At 37.6% G+C, this 24,555-nt stretch overlaps 1 protein-coding gene and 1 pseudogene across 1 annotated transcript in view; both read right to left on the bottom strand.

Moving 5' to 3' along the window:
- LOC149822281 (uncharacterized) overlaps positions 1-18,766 on the bottom strand; it is a 36,682-nt gene extending 17,916 nt beyond the window's left edge. Inside the window, exon 1 of the mRNA XM_089980965.1 lies at positions 18,592-18,766. The gene's annotated coding sequence lies outside the window, so the exon portion shown is untranslated. The remainder of the gene's footprint in view (positions 1-18,591) is intronic.
- A 3,445-nt stretch (positions 18,767-22,211) lies between these two features.
- LOC149822282 (spliceosome-associated protein 130 A pseudogene) lies at positions 22,212-22,550 on the bottom strand (annotated as a pseudogene).
- Between the last annotated feature and the right edge of the window lie 2,005 nt (positions 22,551-24,555).

The following is a 24,555-nucleotide window of genomic DNA, read 5'->3' on the forward strand; positions in this document are numbered from 1 at the left end:
TATATATATATATAAGTTAGAAGTATTCTATCATTTGTATTAGTATGCAACTTTTTCCTACCTCGAAGATGGTCGAACTCGCTGACAATTTCGAGAGTAGGTTTTTAAAGGCTCATGCCTTGGTAAGTATGTCACGTCCGTTGTGCCGGTGTGGAGTGCTAAAAAGATTACATTGCGTTGCATAAAGAATGATATTAAAACCTTGTTGTGACGATGATTGCATCGCAAGGGTCAAACCCGAACTCAGTTCGAGCCAATCGGACTAAGCCGAGCTCGGTACAAGAGGCGGGGGGGGGGGGGGGGGGGGGGTAAAGCTCAATTGAGCCAGCTCGGTCTGAAAACAGAGACCGAGCTGAGGTCGGCTCGGCTGGCTACGCGACCAATAGGAGGGGGTGGGCTCGGTGGTCAGGCCGGGCTCGGCCTGGTCCCCATCTTGCAACTAGAAGGGGGGCTGACAGGGGTTGGCCCTGTCGAGGGCTCAGCTCGGTTGAGTGGGAAGTGAAAAGAAAGGGAGTCCGAGGAAGAGGGGCCAGCGCAAACTTGCTTTGAGCACACTAATTTCTTCAAAGTAATAGTACCAGAGGCACGACCCAGCCAATTAAGGCCAGAAACGCATCGCTGGTAGAAGGGACGAGACAACCAGCGCATACCCAAAGGTGGACCGGTCGGCCCAACCCGTACTTCGATCCCGAAGGCCAACACAATAGGACCGAAATCCTGTGATGTTACCCCAGGCTAATAAACTATTTTTTTTTTCTAAAAGCACAAGTCCTACACCCAATGGCTCCTCCTCTTGGTTGTGTATATTGTGAAATTGTCTACGAAGAGACAATACGCATACAAGCATAAATACTTAAAAAAGAAGTGCACAAAGACACTCTCACAACACTTGAACACAATACGCAAAAAGTGTATAAATAATAAACATGCAATAATGCATGTATTTCATAAAAAGGAAGCAAGTGCTTGAGACTCTCAAGCTTATTTTACAACAAGGGGGAACACCCCTATTTATACAAGAAAGAAGAGGTGCAAGAGGGGGCTCCCCAAAGGAGTCGTTGGGGAGCTCCCAACAGTCACAATTGTGACCGTTGGGGGCTCCCCAACAACTCTATTGGGGAGACCCCCAATGCACCTTTTTGAATATGCAAAAAGGAAAAAAATAAAATAAAAAAGAATTACAAAAATAAAAAGGAAAAAATACAGCATATTCCAAATGGAATATGCGCAAAATGTAAAAAGACTGAAATACCCTTTTCGGGTAAAAAGAGAAAAATGTATAAATATATATACTTATATATAGAGATACATATACATATAACATATGTATACGTATCTCTATGTATATAAGTATATATATTTATACTTACAATAATGTTTTTTAGTATACATTTTAACACCCCCCCTCAAACTTACGGTGTGATAACCGCAAGTTTGTCAAGAAGGAAATGAAATCTAGGCGAACAAAGAGCTTTTGTGAAGAAGTCCGCAAGTTGATACTCAGACGTCACGTATGGTAGATCAATGACCTTCTTCAAGTATTCTTCCCTCACATAATGGCAGTCCATCTCTATATGCTTTGTTCGCTCGTGAAAGGTGTGGTTTTTGGCAATATAGATTGCACTTTTATTGTCACAGCACAGCTTTGTTGGTTCTCTGATAGGCACTCCCATATCTTCCAAAAGGCGTCGAATCCATACAATTTCCATGGTAGTGGATGTCATGGCTCTGTATTCGGCTTCAGTGGATGACAGAGAGACCTTCTGTTGCTTTTTACATCGCCATGAAATCAAAGATTCACCTAAGAAAACACAAAAACCAGTGGTGAAGTGACGGTTACTAGGGTCGCCTCCCCAATCTGAGTCAGTATAAGCAAGTAATTTTAAATCAGAAGAAGAAGATAGAAATACTCCCTTATTTACTGTGCCCTTCAAGTATCTGATGATGCGAAGAACAACACTCATATGAACGGTTGTGGGAGCGTGCTGAAACTGACTGGCGATGTGTATAGCATGTGACAAGTCAGGTCGAGTAATACTAAGATACATTAACGAACCTACCAACTGCCTGTAGGGGGTAGGATCGGTTAAGGGAACACCATCGTCAATTTTCATTTTTGCTCCCACAACTTCAGGAGTTTCGCATACTTTGTCATCAGAAATCCCGGATCTGTCAATAATCTCACAAGCAAGTTTAGAATGAGATAGAAAATAATCACGTTGCGAATAGGCAACCTCAATTCCAAGAAAATATGTCAGAAAACCCAAGTCTGACATCTCAAATTTTGAAGTCAAGACGGACTTAATACCCTTGACTCCTTGAACATCATCACCTGTAATTAACATATCATCAACATAGAGCAATAATATGACAATCCCTGCCTTAGATTTTTTAGTAAATAGAGCAGTGTCAGTATAACATGAGGAGAAACCATTTTCCAACATTACACTGGTAAATCTGTCATACCAGGCTTTGGGAGCCTGTTTCAAACCATAGAGAGCCTTTCGAAGACGAAGAACTTTATCTTTAGGAATCTTCATGCCTGGTGAGACATCCATATACACTTCTTCGTTAAGATCACCATTTAAAAAAGCATTTTTCACATCCATTTGAAAAATGTTCCAATTTTTAATAGATGCAATAGTAATGAGACATCTAACTGTAACCATTCGATCTACAGGAGCAAAAGTTTCTTCATAATCAATTTCATACTCTTACCCATACCCTTTTGCAACTAAGCGAGCTTTATACCTTTCCAGGGATCTGTCGCTTTTAGTTTTAACTTTAAAAACCCATCGACAACCTATAGTTTTCTTTCCTATGGGTAGAGTTTGGAAATCCCAAGTTTCAGCCCTTTTGAAAGTACTAAGTTCATTTTGCATGGCTTCTTGTCATTCTATACATTTTTTAGCTTCTTCAAAATTCTTTGGCTCAAAATAAGAGTGAATGGCACTAAGACAAGCCCTATACCGGGGTGAAAAAGAATCAAAAGAGACAAAACGAGTTGGCGATCTCCTATTCCTCTCAGATCTTCGGTGATCGAGAGTAGGTACAAGCTCACTATATTGGTCAATGGCACTTCTAAAGGTGTCTTGGTTTCTACGGGAGTAGGTTATCGGATCACTTGAAATCCTGTTTTCTTGATCATTGAGAGGATTATGTTCTTCAACATCACCATCATTTTCCTCATCGTGATTTGATGATACATCATCATCACTAGATATATCATCATTACTAGCCAATAAATCAAAAAGGAATGAGTAATCAAAAATTTTTTGTTGATAAACATTTTTTTCAAATCCACTCTCATTTTCTAAAAACGTTATATTTCTAGAAACATATAACTTATCATCTCGAAGATCATAGCAACGAAACCCTTTTTGAGTTTCGGAATACCCAAGAAAGACGCAGGGGATAGCTTTGGGAGAGAGCTTGTCATTTTTATCCGTAAGTATAAAACATTTACACCCAAAAAACACGTAACCTATTATAATCAGGTTCAAGTTTATATAAGATCTCAAAAGGGGATATTTTTCCTAATATCCTAGATGGTAAGCGATTTATGAGATAAACAGAAGCGAGGGTTGCTTCAGCCCAAAAGTTCTTAGGAATGTTTTGAGAAATAAGCAGGGTCCTAGTGGTCTCAATGATGTGCCTATGTTTTCTTTCGGCCAATCCATTCTGTTGAGGGGTTTTAGGACAAGACCTTTGGTGAATAATTCTGTGATCCTCAAGATATGTTTTAAATTGGTTGGAGAGATATTCTCCTCCAGAATCACTTCTAAAAATCTTTATATTACTGTTGAATTGATTCTTGATCATTGAGTGGAAGGTTTTAAAACATGTAAAAACTTCATGTTTGTACTTTAGGAAATAGATCCATGAATACCTGGAGAAATCATCCACAAAAATAACATAGTAAGAAAAGCCTCCTTTTGAAACAACAGGTGCGGGTCCCCAAACATCGGAATGAACAATTTCGAAGGTTTTAGATGAGAACATAGTTCTTTGCTCAAAAGGTAAACTTTGCATTTTTCCGAGAATACAATCATTACAGGAAAATGAACTTTTACATAGATCCTTTGCAAAATGTAAATAAGATAGCTTGGTGATATTAGGATGACAAAGTCTTTTGTGCCATATGGTTATATCTTTGTTCCGGGCAACATTACAAAATGATTTTGGAAGTTGGAGAGATTCCATATAGTATAAGTCTCCTTTTCTAAAGCCTTCCCCAATCAATTTCCCGGACCAGCGATCCTGTATTGAACATTTGTCACATGAAAATTTAATATCGCATCCATGGTCCGAGAGTTGAGAAACAGAGAGAAGGTTTAAGTTAAGTTTAGGTATAAATCTAATTTTTGGAATGGAAAAATCTTTAGTTTCAAAATTACTTATTCCTTTAATTTCAAGAGAGGTTTCATCCGCAGTGGAAACAAAGGATGGAGAAACATTTTTTGAAAAATCGGAAAGTGAAAACATGTTTGGGGACATATGAAAAGATGCACCTGAGTCAAAAAGCCAAGAGACTTTACCTGGAATGGAAGAGGTAGACACGGCGGCACCGAATGTAGCTCCATTGAGAAGAGGTTGAAGGGCTTCCACTATTTGATTCAACGAGAGTGACCCACTTGATGATGCCTCTTCCTTTTGTGGTACACCGGTGGTGGCCATGGCGAGAAGCCTCTTCCATTTGGGACATACGGGCTTGATATGCCCCGGTTCCTTACAAAAGTGACAAATAGTCTTGCTATAGTCCCTCTTTCCTCTTTGTCCACCATCTCCTCCTTGATTTTGGAATTTGAAATGAGGAGGACGATAGGTCTTTACATTATTTCTGGGTCTTGATACGGCATTGACCTCATTGTTTTCTTCATGATTACAAGGAACCACAAGAACATTTGATCCTTGTTTACATAAACTCATACGAGTCTCCTCACCACTTAATTTGGTGAGAACATCTTCAAGAGATGGAGGATTAAATAAGGATGACCTTATTTGCTCAAATTCCGGTCTTAACCCATTCAAAAAGTTGAAGAACCGGTCGTCTTCAAGTTGCTTGTGGCGGAGTTCAATTGCCTCTCCACTCCATTTTGGTTCAAGCATGGAAAGCTCATCCCAAATGGAGGAGAGGTCGGCATAATATTCCCTAATGGACATTTCACCTTGAGTAAGGGAGAGGGCCTTCTTTTGAAGGTAATACTTATGGGATAGATCTCTTGATGTATACATTTTCTCGAGATAATGCCAAGCTTCCGATGCTTTCTTGAACTTGATAATGTTGGCATTAATCTTTGTTTCGACGGATGCGAAGAACCAAGAAAGAATCTTGAAGTTCTTCATTTCCCATTTGTCGTGCTTCTTGGAGTATTCTTTAAGAGCTTTGATCCTTTCCTCTCCCTCAAGAATCTTGATTTCATTTCCGTCCATCATGGTTATTTTGGGTTCCGGTTCCGTAATAGTGCCTTGCACATAACCCCATAATCCTTTACCTTTTATGTGAGCCTCCATGTTCCCGGCCCAAATACGTTAGTTGGACCCATTCAACTTGAAGCCAAGAGCGAAGTGAGACTCTTTTTCACCCATTAAGGAGTAAAGAAAAGGAGAAAGAGGTGTACCAACACAATGCTTCAACTTCTAGCTTGCACAAGATCCTTCTAAAATATTTGAGAAGCAAGATCCACCACTTCAACTTCTAAGAATCCGAAGGCACGGTTTTCGAGGCACTCGAAAAAAGAAGAATCCCACGATCCTTAATCACCAACCGAGCTCTGATACCATGTGAAATTGTCTACGAAGAGACAATACACATACAAGCATAAATACTTAAAAAAGAAGTGCACGAAGGCACTCTCACAACACTTAAACACAATACGCAAAAAGCGTATAAATAATAAACATGCAATAATGCATGTATTTCATAAAAAGGAAGCAAGTGCTTGAGACTCTCAAGCTTATTTTACAACAAGGGGGAACACCCCTATTTATACAAGAAAGAAGAGGTGCAAGAGGGGGCTCCCCAAAGGAGTCGTTGGGGGCTCCCCAACGACTCTATTGGGGAGACCCCAATGCACCTTTTTGAATATGCAAAAAGGAAAAAAATAAAATAAAAAAGAATTACAAAAATAAAAAGGAAAAAATACAGCATATTCCAAATAGAATATGCGCAAAATGTAAAAAGACTGAAATACCCTTTTTGGGTAAAAAGAGAAAAATGTATAAATATATATACTTATATATAGAGATACGTATACATATAACATATGTATACGTATCTCTATGTATATAAGTATATATATTTATACTTACAATAATGTTTTTTAGTATACATTTTAACATATATATAAGGGTGTTCACCCTTCATTTTGTAAATAGTTCTTTCTCACTCATTCTCAATAATATTTAGCTTTTTGCCTTTTGGCATTATTCCTTTCTAGATTTATCTGTGTGCACTTAAAGTGCTTGTATTCTCTCTTTGTTTCTTGTTCATTGTTGGACTTGTAAGTGTTCTACACTCGATATTTGTATTTTCACTTACTTCATTACATGGTATCAGAGTCATTTGGGTTCTCTTGATCTTGGAAGCCTCTCTTATGATATTTAAAGATCGTGACAAAGGTACTATCATTCTCCTTGTCTCAATCTATCTCTTATCGTCATGAAGCATGAATCAAGGGCGGAGCCTTCCTTCAAGCTTAATGGATCAAACTCATTGATGTGGGCACCGGCTATGGAGAATGACCTTAGAAGAAAGAAGCTTTGGGGCTTTGTGATGGGAACTTCTCTTAAACCATCATTGAAGCTCACCAAAATCGAAAGTGTTAAAAAAACTCTCATTGGGGAGGATCGCCTTAAAGTCATTCATGATCATCAAGTAAAGGTAGAAAATTAGAAAAGTAATCATGTTAAGATTTTGGTGTAGTTTATGAACAATATTGACATAAGAATTTGTGTCAACATTACTAAGTTTAGAAGAACCAATAAAGCTTGGTTCTTTCTTAAGGGTATATATACCCAAAAAGATTTTGCTAGACAATATTTTTGTCAAGATAAAAATAAATCCACTAAGCAAGGAGACATGTGTGTCTGTGATTATTTTAGTATTTTATTCCCTCTTTGGGATGAATTAGATCTTTTTTAGCCTAAATGGGTGGCACCCGAAGATATTGAAATGAGAAGAGAGTAAATTGAAAAAGAACACTTTTTTCAATTTCTTCATGGTCTAAGACCGGAATTTGAACAAGTGAGGGCATCTCCTCGTCACATAAGCAAGGTCATGCCTATTGAAGATGCTCTTGCCGAAGTATGCCAAGAAGAAACCCGTCTTGGCATGACTCAAAAGAGTGATGATATTTTGGTCGTTACTAAGCCAGGTTCCAATGTAAAAACCTATAATCCACCTCACTTTGCAAAAACTAATAACTATGGAAATGGACCCAACTATAATAGTGGTTATAGGAAGGGTGTTACTTGCCATTATTGTAATGAACCGGGATATATTAGACTGATATGTCCTAAGCTTAAAGGTAAAGCTTAGACTGATAATAGTGGTTACCGAAAGCGCCTAGCTAAAAGGGGAAGCGCGCTTCGGAAGCGCGAAACGTCGCACTTCCGAAGCGCGGGGGGGAAGCGTCCCCCTTTTTTGGGAAGTGTGCTTCCTTTTAATGGGGGACGTGTTTCCCTTTAATGGGGGACGCGCTTCCCTTTAATGGGAAGCGTGCTTCCCATCACGCTTCCCCCACGCTTCCCCCTCACTTCTCCTGTTTTTTTTCAATTTTTTTGTATTTTTTATTTTTATTTTTATTTTTTTATTTTTTTCGCTTCCCCCTCACTTCCGAGACGCTTCCTAGGTCGCTTCCGAGACACTTCCCGAATCGCTCCTAAGTGGTCCCACGCTTCCCCGCTTCCTAAAACTTTGAAAGTGCCTCGCTTCCCGCTCCGCTTCCCGTATCGCTTCCCGCTCCCGCTTCCTCAACTGGCAACCATGGGTGAAATCACACCTAAGAAAGAAGAAGCAAGCACAAATACAGGAGATATTAAAGATGCACATAATCAAATATCGGAGGCACTTCAAAAACTTCTTAAATCATCTTCAACTTTGGGTGCCTCCATTGCATCGTCTTCATCTCCTCCAGGTATGTGGATTCTTGACTAGGGTGCCTCTTTTCATATGACACCTCATAAGAATGTTCTTTCTAAAGTTTATTCTAATCCCTCCTCATCTTATGTTTCAACGGCCAATGAAACTTCTTTGAAAATAGAAAGTATTGGAACACTTGATTCAAAACATTCTAAAAAAAATTAGTTCTAAAAATAAGGGTGATTCAAAAAATAAATTTAAATATCTTTTTCGTCTCTCAAATTTTTTATCATGGTTGCAAAGTCTCTCACCTAAAAATTGCATCATACAGTATCTCCAGTCAGGAAAGTTGATTGGGCAAGCCCATAGGAGAGGCAATCTTTATTTTATAGATTTTTTTTGTCTCTTTTACCCAAGTCATTTTGTAAATGTCAAAAGTATTAATATTTGGCATAAGAGACTTGACCACCTTTCAAAGATGTCTCTTTTCTCCTTTTTGGAAAATACATGTAATGAAAAAGACAGCTTGTAAAGATTGCATTTTTGGAAAAATGAAAGCAATTATCTTTCCTCAAAAAACTTTTGTGTCTACACGACCTTTTGAATTAGTACATTCAGATGTATGGGGTCCTTCACCTATCATATCAAAAAGAGGTTACTCATATTATGTGATTTTTGTCAATAATTTCACTAGATACACATAGATTTATTTTCTAAATCATAAATCTGATGTGTTCTTTTTCTTTAAAGAATTTCATATAATGATTAAAAATCAATTCTTAAATAATCTTTCTATTCTAATATCGAATTCAAGAGGAGAATATATGTCTAATGATTTTCAAAACCACTTAAAACAAAATGAAATTTGTCATCAAAGGTCTTGTCCTAGAACTCCGCAACAAAATGGTTTAGCAGAAATAAAACATAGACATATAATAGAAACCACTAAGACTCTTTTTATTTTCAAGAATATTCCAAAAAAAAAATTGGGTCGAAGCCGTTCTAACTTCAACTTAATTAATAGACCTCCTTTAATCTCTTTAAACAATGTTTCTCCATTTGAAAATTTTTTAAAATGACTCCAAATTTTAAAAGGCTAAGAATCTTTGATTGCAAGTGTTATGTTCTTACTCATAAAAATGACAAACTTTCTTCAAAAGTCATGGAGTGTGTTTTCTTAGGCTATGGAGAAAATAAAAAAGGATACTGATGTTTTGACCCAATAAATATCAAAGGATGTTTCTTTCCTTGAAAATGAAAATGGGTTTGAGAGTAAAGAATCAATGAGAAAACATTGATTATTCATTTCTATTTGATTTATTACCAAGAAATGATATGTCTAACTCTATTGAGGTTTTTGAATCTTTTGACAATGATTCTAATAATGAACATTCTCTTGATAATAATGATAGTAATCAATATGAGAATTTGAATGAACATATATCAAGTAATAGACATGTGTACACTAGACGGGGAGAAGGTAATCATCCGTGTGCTCTTGACAAATTCTCTCAAAACATACCTTTAGAAGAATCCCAACCTAGAAAATCAAATCGTATTTCTAATGCACCAAGTAGATTTGTATCCTATGAATCATTCTCTCTAAATTTTAGAGCATGTTTAATAACTCTTCACTCATACTATGAACCATCTCATTATAATAATGTCAAACAATATCCTCATTGGAATGAAGCTATGAAATTTGAACTTAATGCTCTTACGAAAGTCAACACATGAGAAATTGTTAATCCTCCCCTAGGTAAGAAACCTATAGGACGTAGATAAGTATTTAAAGTAAAAACCAAAAGTGATGGGTCATTAGAAAGATATAAAGCAAGGTTAGTTGCCAAAGGGTATGCTCAAGAATATGAAATAGATTATGATGAAACCTTTGCTCCGGTTGCTCGAATGACAAGTGTTCGATCTCTTATTGACATTGCGTCTATTAAAAATGACATATTTATCAATTAAATGTTAAAAATGCTTTTTTAAATGACAATCTTTGTGAGAAAGTTTACATGAAACCTCTTACAGGGGCGAATTTAAATGAAAAAGTTTTAAATTAAAAAAGGTCTTGTATAATCTTAAACAAACTCCTAAGACTTGGTTTGACAAATTCAGTAATGTGTTGATTAATTTGGGTTTTATCTCTTGCTATACTGACACTGCTCTCTTTGTCAAGAAAAGAGGTGACACTATTGTGATTCGTCTTCCATATGTTGATAATATAATCATGGAAACGATAAAGAATGAGTGATTAAAATTAAAACAATTTTAAAGAAAACTTTTGATATGTCTGACTTGGGTTTCTTGAGATACATTTTAAGCATTGAAGTGGCTAATTCACCTAGAGGATATATTCTCTCAAATGAAATTTGTTGTTGGCATTTGTGCTAAGTCAATGCCAAATTAAGACTCAAAGATGGTGTACTACTTGAAGATCCTACTCCATATCGTCAATTAATTGAATCGCTTACTTATCTCTCCATCACCCAACCTGATATTGCTCATGTTGTTCATGCGGCAAGCCAGTTTCAACATGCTCCTACCACAGTGCACATGGTAACAATAATGAGGATTGTGTGCTATATTAAAAACACTATCTCAAAAGGGCTTTTCTTATCCTCAACCAAATATTTTGATTTAACTGCTTATAATGATGTTGATTGAGGAGATAATCCAAATGATAAAATCTCAACTACTAATTTTTGTAGTTTTTTAGGAGATTCGCTATTTTTTTTGAGGTGCAAGAAACAACAAAAGGTATCTTTATCCTCAACTGAAGCCGAATATCGTGTCATGGCCACTACAACAATGGAGATAGTGTGGCTTAAAAGTCTTCTCAATGATATGGGTATCATCATCTCAACTCCATCAAAGATATGCTACGACAACAAAAGTGCAATCTATGTTGCAAGCAATCATACTTTTCATGAGCGCACCAAATATATTTAGATGGATTGCCATTGTGTTCGTGATGAATATTTAGGAGGAACTATTACATTGCCATATGTCACCTCGAAGTATCAGTTGGCCGACTTCTTCATCAAAGCTCTTCCTACTTCTCGTTTTTTCTTTCTTCTTAGCAAACTTTCGATTCTTTTCTCGTAAAGTTTGAGGAGTGTTAATATATATATATATATATATATATTTCTTTATATTGCTCGATAGAGGCATTTTGGTCTTTTCATTTGTATAATAAGTTGTTTATTAAAAACAACTTATTCTTTTTATTTCTTTTTTTATCTTTTCTTTCTTTCACCTTTTGAGCACTGGGGCTCCCACCATGGAGTTATTAGGGCCCCCAACGACTCCATGTGTGGGGAGCTCCCAATAGCTCCTCCTCCTCTTGGTTGTGTATGTATAGGGGTGTTCCCCCTTCATGCTGTAAATAGTTCGCTCTCACTCATTCTCAATAATATTTATCTTTTTGCCTTATGGCATTATCCCTTTGTGGATTTATGTGTGTGCACTTAAAGTGCTTATATTCTCTTTTTGTTTCTTGTCCATTGTTGGACTTGTAAGCGTTCTACACTCGATATTTGTATTTTTGCTTACTTCATTACACAAGCCCCGGGATGGACAGCAACGCAATTAGGCTGGTAGTTGCGCACCTAAGGGTTGTGCAGCTATATATATATACATATATATATATATATATATATATATATATATATATATATATTCGTCAATCCTCAAAAAAGGAAGTAAGCAAAGATTCACCATTGAACGAGAAATGAGAAATTCATAGAAAATAGCAATCCCCACCTATACGTCTTCATCAACAATGTTTTTTGATTGGAAGACCTAGAGCTAACTATCAAGACTTTGGGCTATCCAGAAACATGTATATATATATATATATATATATATTAGTAATTGAGCACCTACTCTCACCTAATAGAAGCTTCAAAATTTCAGAATTTTTGAACCTTTTTTTTTCGGATCATGTGATTATGGCATACATGTAGGTTTTTTAAGATACTCAAAAATCAAGAGCTCACAATGTACCAAAATTTTATGACTTAAAAATCCTATTTTTATGTCCAAAAAACATTATTCAAGACATGATTCCTATCAAATAAACTATGTTAAATACATCCATAAGGTCTGAATGAGAAGATGCAACCTACAATTTCTAGTAGGTAGGAGTAGGTTCTCTAGGAACATCAAAGCTTACCACATATATATATAGAGAGAGAGAGAGAGTAACCCGTATCTTCAAACACATAAATTGTTTAAAGATATGTTGGATGAAGAGGCGCCGTTGATCGTGCCCGATCAAACAGCGATGATTCGTCGCTTTTTATTTTTGCGCTCACGAGACTTAGCGGCGGTCTTGACTGTTGCTAAATCTCTGGGCGGAAAAATGACATTTAGCAGTGGTTCAAAACCGCCGCTAAATGTCACTTTTTTGAAAAAAAATATAGAACGTGTGGCGTAATGCTGCACGTTCGAACGTGTTCGAAGATACGGGTTTTCCTATATATATAAACATTCTTATTTGACAAATCCTCCACTAATCTTTTATGCTTAGATGATTATTTAGACATTATTCAAGACAAAGTCAAAGATAGAATTAATGTAAGACCTACATTCAATATACAAGTAGATAAGCATAAGCCTACTTAGAGTTGGCCAATAAAAACTGTCTCAGGCTTATACTTTTTCCACTGGCAGCAAATAAAATGGCATCACCAAAGTTGCAAATTATCCTTTTCCTGTAACATATTCCCAGGGAAAAGCGTTACTAGATTGATCTCGTTAACTATTTCATATGACATTATGGGTCTTACTAAAACAAAATATTTACAAGATTAGCATCCACTGCATGCATTGTTTTGCAAATGGTATAATTTTTAATAATGAAGAGGCAAACAATAATCTGAAGTATTGTGGAGAACCTCGGCTTAAAGGGGTCAGAAACAATAGTAGAATAAATGGAATGCAAGTTTAGTGTTAAAACAAGCCAAGGATGTCATCATTAAAATAGAAAACTTTAAGCATTTTTCCTCAACAATATGACGTGTTTAAGAAGACATCAACAGGAGGACTGTTTGTCTGGTGTATACAGTGAAGAGAAACTAGCGTGATATGCGATAAGTGGGCATTTCTCTGGCCAAAGGGACAACTTATAAGATACATCACAGAAGAATTGGCAAATAAGAAACTGTGAAAGGATAGAGTGCATGTGGCTAGGGATCACTATCACCATCAATTCACAACATAAAGAAAGATCATAAATGAGCCTCTTAAAGAAAGGTTACAGACAAAGCAATCAAAGAAGAACTAGGTCGGAAGTATAGAAAAAAAAAAAGTAGTACAAATGGCTAATGTGACGCAAGATAAAGGAGCTACGAGAAGGGGGGAAACAACAACTTCAAGAAAGACACTAGAACATGGACTCAAGGTATAGCATTAGACAGGGAAAAAAAGTGCAATAAGACTCGAACAAGTTGAACCTACTAGATGGTAAAGCATGATGATGATACTAATGATTATCGTGCCACTTAACTAGTGTAATTGCACTTTAGGTTGTATGAAAATTATAAAACCAGAGTTACCGGAAGCTTCTTAGGTAGGTGGGGAAGTGCACTTCCTAGAAATTTGCTCAAAAGCGCGATACTCCCCGCTTCCGAAATTTCATGGGAATCTCGATTCTTCTATGCTTCTCTTATGCTTCGCACATGCTTGGTCCATGCTTCCCTACTGCCTTCCTATATGCTTCTCTCGTATTTCTTTACATGTTTTCATGTACTTCCTCTCATGCTTCCACTCACTTCCCATCTACTTTCTCTAAATTGGTAATATCATTGTTAGATTTTAACAAAAATTTAAATCTAAAACTAAAAAAATTGAAATATAAGAATAGTCATTTTTATTTTAGTTTTTATTTGCTACCTGTTTGATTTCTATTCAAATTCCCATATTGCTTCCTTGTGTATTTCTGTTTCGCTCTTAAATTGATTCCTCATTTCTCACTTCCTATAAATTTTAAAATGACACATTTCTCGCTTCCGCTTCCTAGTCTGGCAACCTTAGATAAAACCAAGGTAAGGTTAACACAATCTAGCCAAATGTATTAGAAGTTGTGATTGCTACGTGGGGCCACATAACACATGCTCTAATTTTACCCCCATATACTATTCCTAAGAGAAAACTCCTTAAAAGATAGACATAGCTGGTATGGCCCTACCATCTGATATGTCACAAATATTGGCATTAAGACTTTGTGGGCAAGGAAGACTCTGGGCATAAATTAAAACTTTTTGTTTCTTTCAGGAAAACCTTGGGAAAGAGTCAACCAAAATAAAACATAAAAAATACAAATAATGTAAAAGAAAAATACAAAAACCTTCAAAATTTTAAAAGGTTATCAGGTCATATTAGGTTCATATCATGATATCTTAAAAACTATGTCACATAGGTGCGGGTGCCAAAGCGGGTGTGGGTACGGGTGCGGATGCGGCACTTTAAAAAAACTTGGGTGCGTGGATGCAGAGAGGGTATATATATATATATATATATATATATATATATATATATATATATATATATATATATATATATATATATATATATAATTTTTAACAGTTTTAAGTTAACACTACGTGTATGTGTGTGCATTTATGTATTTATATATATAATATATAGATAAAAATGGACTTGATTAGGGTTAACTGAATCTACTTTTGGATATAAATGGACCTCAGTGCAGTGGACTTCACCTAACACAAAGGTAGTTGTGACCAAGTGTCGCACCTGCCTGGGTGCGGGTGCGGGTGCAGTGCCCTGTTAGAAGAGTCCGTGTGACATAGCTTAAAAAATGTATTATTTTCAAATACCATGATATTTTTGGGATAATAATCAGTGCATGAAAATATTGTGATAAAGTTGTGGCTTTTTTGAAATATTGGCAATACTTGAGAAATCGGTTTTAAGAAATATTGCTTTTAGAGTACAACATCTGGAAGCTTACTCAAGAATCTATATTGGCAATTTTAAAATCTCTGATTCCAACAGAAAGTAAGGAGTGCAGAAGCAAGATGATTTATTTTAATACAAGGCTACACTATTAGCATTGAGAACCAATTTAGATTAATTTATGAATACCTCTAGAGCTGTCTTCTAGCAAAAATCCGTGTTAACTTATAGCAAAGTTCCCAAGTAATATACGCCTTGATAGCTACCTCATCGCTACTTGGGTTGAGCATTGAACAACAAACTTTCTAGTTAAACATTTGTTATCTGATTCAGGGATACACTCATTTGACAGGTTTGCAACTTCCATAGGTCTGATAATGGTGAAGAAAATGGACAAACAATGCACTTTAAGAGTTGCAAAGGAAGAAAAAGATGAAAGTGCAAGCTAAGATCTCACTAAAAAGATAATTCCTCAACTGCATCAATTGAGCACCACATCGCATATCAATCATCATTGATAAATTAGCCCAAGCATAACGATTAATCATGTTTTTGGGATGTTCTTGACAAGAATCTTTCTTATAAGACTTTAATCTACTGGTTTCTCTATTAAACTCTTGGCAAATCTCATAAAAAAGAAGGAAATGAAAAATGGCAAAGAAGGGTAATTTATTTTTTTCTCTCTTCCTATAAATTTGAGAAAGTCTGCAAGTATATTGCAAACACAGTAAGATACTACATAGAAGTTTTCAGTCTGATTGCCAAATCGGCCTCTGATGCCAAATACCATCTGAAAAGCCCTAGTCTTCACACCATAGACACAAATACCATTCTTGGCAATTTCTCCACAAGGTTCTTATTAGTTCTCTTTGTTTTTCTTTTCCAAGAGCAGTTTTCCTCAGAAATTTTTCAGATGGTTTAAAAAATGTAAAAAAAAATAAAAAAGATAAGAAATAATATGTTTTAGCAGTATTTTTTATGAAAACATAAAAAAACAATTAGAAAAGCTTACAAAATAAAATAAGCAAAAAAATAGGAAATCTTTTTCAAGTACATAAAATAAGATTTCTTTTATAATATTGTGTATTATCACGATAATATCATGATACTTTTGTTATAGTCGATATTTTGAAAATATCGGCTGACCTATATTTCCTGTAAATATCATGATATTTTCACAATATCAGCAATATTTGTGGCTATGTTTGGTACATCCTTAAAGATGTTATTCTCCCTTTTTGGCTGTTAATCCAATGAAAGGCCTAACCGATCTGCACAGATAGTTTCTAGTAAGTTCCTTTTCATTTTGTTGCTCACCTATATGTTAACAATGACTTAAGATCAGTTTGTCATGGAAGCAGACTAGTAAAGTGGATGTCATGAATTCCTTGCCACCTACCAAGGTTGACAACTTTGAAATAGATTACCACTCCGTAAAAAAATTCAAACCATGGATGTGGACAAGGCGATGTCCTAGCAAGTCACCCGCATTTGATGGTTTAGAGACATGAGAAAAGCAAAGGGTAATGACAAAAGAAGGTCAATGCAATTCCAGTATGCCTTCAAAGAATCTTTTTCTTTGCAAGATTTAGTGTCAACTGGTTTTACTAGAGCCAAAATAGGGCAAGTATGTCACCAGCTTGGGAACTAATGGAGATTTGGTGATTTGTCCCTACTTCAGTGTGTTTTAGAAACTACATGAGACCGACTTGAGTTAGGCTTACAGGTTAATTTGGATTCTAACCCAACATCATATGCAAAGAGATGAGACTAGGGCCTTATGTCTAAAATTCTGATGTTTCTTTGCACGGATGTTATTTACCTAAAGCACAAAAGAAGAATCCTTCTGGTGGCTTCCTTCAAGCAAGTGGAATTATAGCTATTGATATCCAGACAGATGAGTGGTCTACCTGAACAACAAACACACTTGCACCCTTCAAAGAGAATGACGCATTTTTCCATCAACAAATTTTTATGTCAAAGTACCAGATATTTGCACTGAGTTAAAGGAGATATAGGCATTGTCTGAGAATTAGGAAAGGGATGCTTTGACTTTTATTAAGGTGGTGATCCGCTTACAAGTTCATCTGGATAAGGGACACAACACATTCAATGGTGAATTAGACATGGAAAGGGAACTGCTTGCAATATCTAATTTCATTTAGAAGGGGCATTGACCAAATATTCTATGTCCAACCAAAATCTTTCTAAGGACAAATCACTTATTCATTGACCATTGAGCCCTTCATGATGAGAGTGCTCAAGCTTGTGGTACTGTAATTTACATTTGATGCTAACAGCCAATCTATGTTGATAAGTAATTAGTGCTGCCAGTCCAACACACCTGAGCAAATTATCCTCTCAAACTATGACGAGTTTATGATGTGGGGAACCAATTTCCTGTCCAATCACTGTTCTATTTTGTATTTTTTTTTCTCTTTTCCTTTCCTGTTATCGCCCATTCAAACTGCATCTTGTGTAATCATCCACCATCAATGAATTCCATCCCCAATCATATGCCACGTTCATGAAAATATAATGCTCATTATATCATCTTCTTACGTGAGTAATTTAAGGAAAAAGAAAGCATTTTGTAGAAATATATCAATGATATAAAAAATAGAACAAGTACAGAAGCCACGTCTTCACGCTTTCACCAGAAGCTTTTGTTCTCGCCATGCAGACACACATCCAAGACCGATTCCAATCAATACATTCAGATGCACTACTCCTTCATGGACATTTCATAACAACCATCGAGTAATCATGAAGGGCTAAACAAAAAGTGCATACCATGTCAATACATGATAAACAAGTGAATTAGAATTCTCTGATGATTCACATGAAATCAATCAATGCAATAAATAAATAAATAAAATGCTGCCAAGAATGTGCAAAACATTCAAAAGAAAAACAGAGCACAGTGACTAGTTGTCTGCTTTTCTTTTGAAATTTTCTACATTCTTCATGCATTTTTTAAATTTTTATTGCAATAAAAATTTAAAAAAAAATGCGCAAGACCGTAGAAAACATGACAGGAACTTCACATATAAACAGCTTAACGCCCATTAAATGCAGTCACCTAGTGATGATCTGCACAGAAAATGACCCCCTAAGTTTTACCTAAAAGTGCTAATGCCGAATCAGTAAAAAACCAGAATTCAAAAAACTCATATGGCTTGGTAAAAGAAATGAAAGAATTCACAAAACATAAATCATGCATTCACATAGAAGAATTACAGGAGAATGAAGTAAATAAAGTAGATAATCTCATCAGATTCAAACCAATTCAAACTTCAAAATAAAAGAGAGAGAAAAATAAGAACGGAAGACGACAAACAGAAGCGAAACAACAAGAACCCAATCAACAGCGGGGAAAAGAAAACCCTAGTGTTTCATTAATTCATTCCCGAAAGAATGATGAAGAGAAAGATGCAACAATCTCGTCGATCGGAGATCGCAGACCTCGAATTTCCACTCCAAAAAAGAAACAAAAAAAACAGTCTGTCCGTGATCCTCTACGGAGAACGCAGGAAACGGGAGGAGAAAGGAGAGGCAGGAGCGATCACGAGGAGGACACGTACCGGAGAAGCTTCGGGGATCGCCGGACGTGTGGCCGGAATCCGGGATCGCGAGGGAGGTCGCCCGGCCGGAGAGGGAGAGGGAACGCCGGAAGTTGTTCGGCAGGGAGGAGGCAGAGGAGGGGAAAGGTGAGAAGGAAGAGGAGGTGGGGAGAAGAGAGTTGGGGCTTTATAGCGATGGTGAGATCCGAATGAGAGAGAAATAGAGAGAGGGAAGGACTCTGAGAGAGAGAGAGACGCGGAGAGAAAGAGGGTTCTCGAAGGAAAATGTATCCTTGAACTTTAGTGCTCTTAAAAACAAGTGATGGGGCATATTTGGCCACATATAAAAGACTGGCACTGTCTCAAAAAAAATTCTTTGTCTTCTTCGTCAATGACTAATTGCCCCTGAACGTAAGCAACCAGTTGGAGAGCTTGATATTTAGCTATAGTCTATTGTCACTTTATGAGGACGACTTGCCCGAGAAACTGTTGGTCGAGAACTCCGACTGATGATTCGATCTATCGCCTGACCCATGAGAGAGAGAGGCTGAAGCGGGTCTGAGTTCGAGTAAGTTGAACCGATATGGAGGTATAACTTAATCCAACTTAAATGGATATTGCCTCATTGAATCTCGGAAAAGCTCATATGAAATCCAGGTCCAACTAGCTTAAATAGTAGTCTGATTTGGATTCGGACTTGGACTCACATTCGTTTAGATTCTGATGTAAAACTTACCTAATTCGAACCTTATTATTTTTCAAATGTTGTGTACTTAATAACTGGATTCAGATTAAGTTGAATATCCTACCCAAACCTGCACAGCTCACCAGTAGAAACTGGATCGGTATTAGGTCGGAATTGAGATCGATATTAGAAATGGGTCAGTCCTTGGGTAAGAAAAGCGAAGACTCGAGTTAGTTTTTACCCAACCTGTTTTTTCATGCCCGACCCAAACAGTCCTATGCAATTTGCACCCGAACCAATCGTGAACTTGAACCTGGTTCATACTACTCTAATGATCCTCAACCATCCCAAACGTAAAACCACGTATCGTCCAAACCAACCCAAACCCAAAACCGATTTAAAAATGAATATTTACCCAACCTGCTTATACCCAAATCCATAATTCATACGGGTCTATAATTTCAAATCCAAATCAAATTGGGTCACGTCTGTGTTCAATTTTTAGACCTAATAAGCCATTGGGCTCCAATTTTTAGACCCTATAAAAAACGGATCTGTTCAAAACCCAACCAGAATATACTCAACCCAATTTATACCTGAGTCACTGACCCATGCATGACCTACCCAGACCTGGACCTAAACACTCGAACTAAATTGAACCGGGTCTTAGTTCAATACTTAGACCTGTATTCAGAAAACGGATCTGACAGAGCGAGAATGATTGTCTACTTGATTTCAAACCCAGGGTCTCAGTTTTCATTTTTTTTTCCACCTTTATAGGCAAGCTGGGGTTGTACATCATTCCATTGGGTTTTGAACTTGCAACGTCCCCCAACACAAAAGTGACGTGCACTAAGAGCTCCAACCAACAAGCGGAGGAGACATCGGGATAAAGACATCAAGGACACATCGATTTGGACGTGTGGTATAGGAGTGTCAACGGGTTGGTTTGGTTCGGACTTAGGTAAAACATTGGATCTTTGTCGAAACTCGGGTCAGTTTCTTATCTGGAATGAAATTTCACAAACCATACCCAGCTCCATATATTTAATCAGACCTTATTTATCACCAAACCCTTACCTTATAAGATTGGGTACAGGTCAGATCCGGGTCAAACCCGACCCATTGACACCTATTGTGGTATAACAGAAAAAACTCTAAAGTAATGTTTTTGATATTTTATAAATAGCTCATTGTTATTTATGTTAAATTTAAATAATTTATTGCTACGTATTTGGTGGCCATGTCTTTATTATTTATGTATAAATTATACAACAACAAACAACAACAACAATTACGCCTTCATCCCAAAACAATTGGGGTCAGCGAAAAAAAAACTTTTCTTAATGAAGCTAGATTTTTTTAGCTAAAAAATCATTTTAAAATCACTACTTTTGCACATTCTACCTTTTAATTCTTCACTAGAATGTGTCAAATAGAAACCACTTGCAGTTCCTCATGTTAATCTTGAGTTATGTATAATAAAAGTACTTAAGTGCCTGTATTGTATGTTAGGCAAGAAAAAACACAAATTTTCAAGCCAAAGGCCAAAATGGTATTTCATACAGATCTCAACCTTTAAAATAATCTTTAGATCTCGAGAGTTTCAATAAAAAGTTGAGCCTTGAAAATTTTTCTACAAAACTACTTATCATAGTTGTCAAAATAAAGGTAAAACCCATAGTTTTTTTAAGCTTCTTGCTATATGAGAAAGCTTATTCTTAGGAAGCGGGAAACTCCACGCTTCCCCGAAAAGAGTTAAAACATGACTTTGAAATCATTTTTTTTCATGCTTTCCAAACTTCATGATCATTTTTTTTTTAAATAAAAAGCCTGTTTTTTCTAGTATAAACAAAACTTTCTAGAAGCAGAAAAAGCATTTTTTGTAATAAGAATTATATTTTTTCAGAAATCATAGTTTAAGTAAACCTAGATATATATATAATACATTTTTAGCAAGTTTTATCTACTTCTTTTATGTCATTCCTACTCATCCATTGTTGCTTCCCCTCTTTATATTTGTTAAATGTTTCACAGCTTGGTACATTAAGGCATTCCTAAATACCCAGGACCAGGACCCACTCCAAACAGAGTAAAGGGTCGTGTAGGGGTTGCCCAGGCGGTAAGGATATTAGGCCTACTCCTGGCTGTGTCCTTCCTAAGCGCAAGAGACCAGCAGTCAGCAAGGGTGTTCATCAAGAGCTTTAGGACTCAACCTCGACATAAGCCGAAGGAGAGGAGGGAGATGTTGGTCATATGTGGTCATGTTTCACGAAGAGTCTCACTCGTTGAAGAGAGAGGTGGGCCCACTCTCTCTCCAACGAGTGAAACTGCCGAGTCATTTTGGATAAGCTTAGAACGTGAAATGGTTGCCACCAGTGTTGTGAGAGACGTACGCCTCAGTACCTGAAGCGTACGCCTCAGAGGCGAAGCGCACGCTCAAGGTACCGAGGCATTGCAGTGAGGCGTTTCAGGCTTGAAACGCACGCTTAACTCATGTGAAGTGCACGCATCAAGTCGAAACGCGCTTTATTTCTTAAGCGTATGCATCTGTGTAGTCCCTACAAACCGCCGCTTTCCTGCCAAAATCCGCTGCTAGGGATGGTGACAAGCAGGTTGGCGCCGTTGTCAATGGGCTCAGACCACTTGCGGGAGAGCCGAGGTCAAGTTCGTAGAAGGTGAGATGCTTCTGAGCGTCAATGGCAGCATGGCCGGAGGGGTCTTGGTCGGCTTCGAAGTAGTCGAGCTCGATGGCGGCAAAGGCGGAGTTGTCGCAGTCGACGACAACGATTGAGTAGACGAGGGTGTGGGACTTATGAGCCTCGAGAGGAGAGGAGATGGTGAGGCGAGCAGCGGTGTCGCGGTTGAGGACGTAGACGAGCTTCTGCTTCTCGCAGGCACCGATCATGACGGCACGACCCTTGGGGTCGACGGCGAGGAACTGGTCGGGGATGATTCAGCGACAGCTGGACTTGCTGAAGGTCTTCTGGTGGACCTTGTCGAAGGTGTTGCACTCCTTGTTGTACTCGAGGATGACGATGCGACCGGAGTCGGACCCAACAACGACGTAGTCCTTCTGGGAGCCGGTGAGGCAGAACTGGGCGAGGGAGCGGACGACGCCGAAGACCTCGACGAAGAGGAGGGTCTGGAGCTTACCAGTGTCATTGGGGATGAGGAGCTCCAACACCTTTCCCCGCGCCACCACGATCTCCTGCGTCTTTCCACCCACGAAGCTGCCATGCATCGCACACACCACTCGAGTCGCCCACTGCAGCGTCATGTTGTACAGATACATCATTCCTTGAGCCCTTCTACCCTCCCAAGATTACCTTCACTTTACTCCCTCCTTTTCTTCTTCTTTGTTCTTTGTTTCTTTTTTCTTTTCTTTAGGGAAGAAGAGAATTTTGTCATTGCTTCCTATGAGTTGTTCAGAGAGAAAGCGAGAGAGAGAGAGAAGGATGCCCTAGGGGTCGGGGACTTGGGGGTGAAAATGGATCGGGTTCGATTGGACCCTGATTGATCATGAAGCTTACGCTCTAACGCCTCGCTTCATAACGTGCTCAATGCCTTGCTTCACCTCATCGCATTTAACAACCTTGGTTGCCACTTTCACGTTGGGTTATTGGCTACCCAAGAGGGAGTAAATCTCCAACACCATATCTCTCTTATTTAAGCAAGAGAGGGCTTACTCACCGATAGTGAAGAACGAATGAGCGCAAACCCCTCTTGAAGCAGGCCATATAAGTCATCCTCACACACATTTGTTTTCTCTTTTGATCCATCAGGTTGGTAGTTAGAGCAGGACCATCTCTGGATCGTTGTTTGATGCTCGGAGTCACGAATCACCGATCACCAAAAAATCAAATCGGCAAAAACATGTCAGTGCTCTTTTTTAGGCACATGAGATGGCGACCCTTGTCCCTCTTTACAAAAAATAACAAGGAAAACAAACCTTGACTCGGATCTGCTAGTGATATTAAAAAAAAGGGGGGGGGGGTGAGAATCAAACACAAATCCCTTCTACTTCCGATTTCAGACCCAGTTTCTTTTGGAAGGTCGCCTTTTACAGGCGACCTCAAAAAAAAAAGGAAGAGGAAGAAAGTTTTCTTTTTAGAGGGTCGCCAGTAACTGACAACCTCTCTCTCCTTTGTTTCTTTTAAAAGAAGGCCACCGACATCGGGCAACTTTGGTAAATAAAAACAAAAATAAAAAAAGAGAGGAAGAAAAAAAAATCCAACAAGATCAATCAATCTCAAAGGGGCTTATTGGAAAAAAAAACAAGAGGGGATAACCTGTTTTTTTATCTCTGGCAACACATCTTTTTTTTTACAATCCAACCGACAGATCGAACGACGGCCTCATCCGGTAGGACGATTGATCTATTTTTTCTTTCATCGCTGTAACAACATGTGATGACCTCTGGGTAGCTCCGACGCCCCTGAGGTACCATTGTTTCTATATTTTTCGGTGACCCAACATGCTAGCTGCATAAGTTGGCTGTTCAAAACCCCATCGCCCTCTGGAGAACAAATATGAGAGTTTTTTTTCCATCTTCCACTCCTACTATAGCGGGCAACGTCGCTCCAGTGACCTCTGGGCAGCTTCGACGCCCTGAGGTACCATTGTCAGCTTTCTTTTCCCGATAAATGAACCAACATCGATCAACAGTTTCTCGTTGACTCAAAAAAAAAAACACAACAGAAGCTTTATTGAGAAGATTCCAGTTTTTTCAAGAAAGATGTGTCCCTTTTATATACTTTTACAGGTGAAAATACGATAGTGCGCCAGGTCTTTTTCAAAAATTTTGGTCATATCCTTGTCAGGTAATATTACAATTTGCCCGAGGTCTTTTCTAAAATATTCGGTCAAGTCCCTAAATGGTTGTATTACTTATTTATCCCTAGTCTTTTTTTTAATTATGGTCATGCCCCTGCACATGTAAGTTACATTTTTGTCCTTGTCCTTTACGGTTAATACATGTTCTATCATGTTGTTATTAAATTACTACACTAGCATTAAACTTTGTTGTATTTGACATCTATATCCCTAAATTATAGCAGAGGTTCTCAATTTTTATCGTAATTCTAGAAATAGACCTAAACCCAGAAAATATTATCTAGAATAGGGTTAGTTTTCTGATTTTTTACAGAAAACCTCTCTTTTTTTAAATGTTTTTTCTTGATTATTTTTTTTTTGCAGCGCTCCTTTCTGATTTTTTTTTAAATTACAAGAAGTGCTTAGAAAGTGAATATTTGCTTAGTACTTGCATAAAATAACAGGGTAGTTTTCTGAAATTATAG

The sequence above is a fragment of the Nuphar pumila genome, chromosome 11 (assembly GCF_984573655.1).
Source record: "Nuphar pumila chromosome 11, dmNupPumi1.hap1.1, whole genome shotgun sequence".
Taxonomy (NCBI): Eukaryota; Viridiplantae; Streptophyta; class Magnoliopsida; order Nymphaeales; family Nymphaeaceae; genus Nuphar; species Nuphar pumila.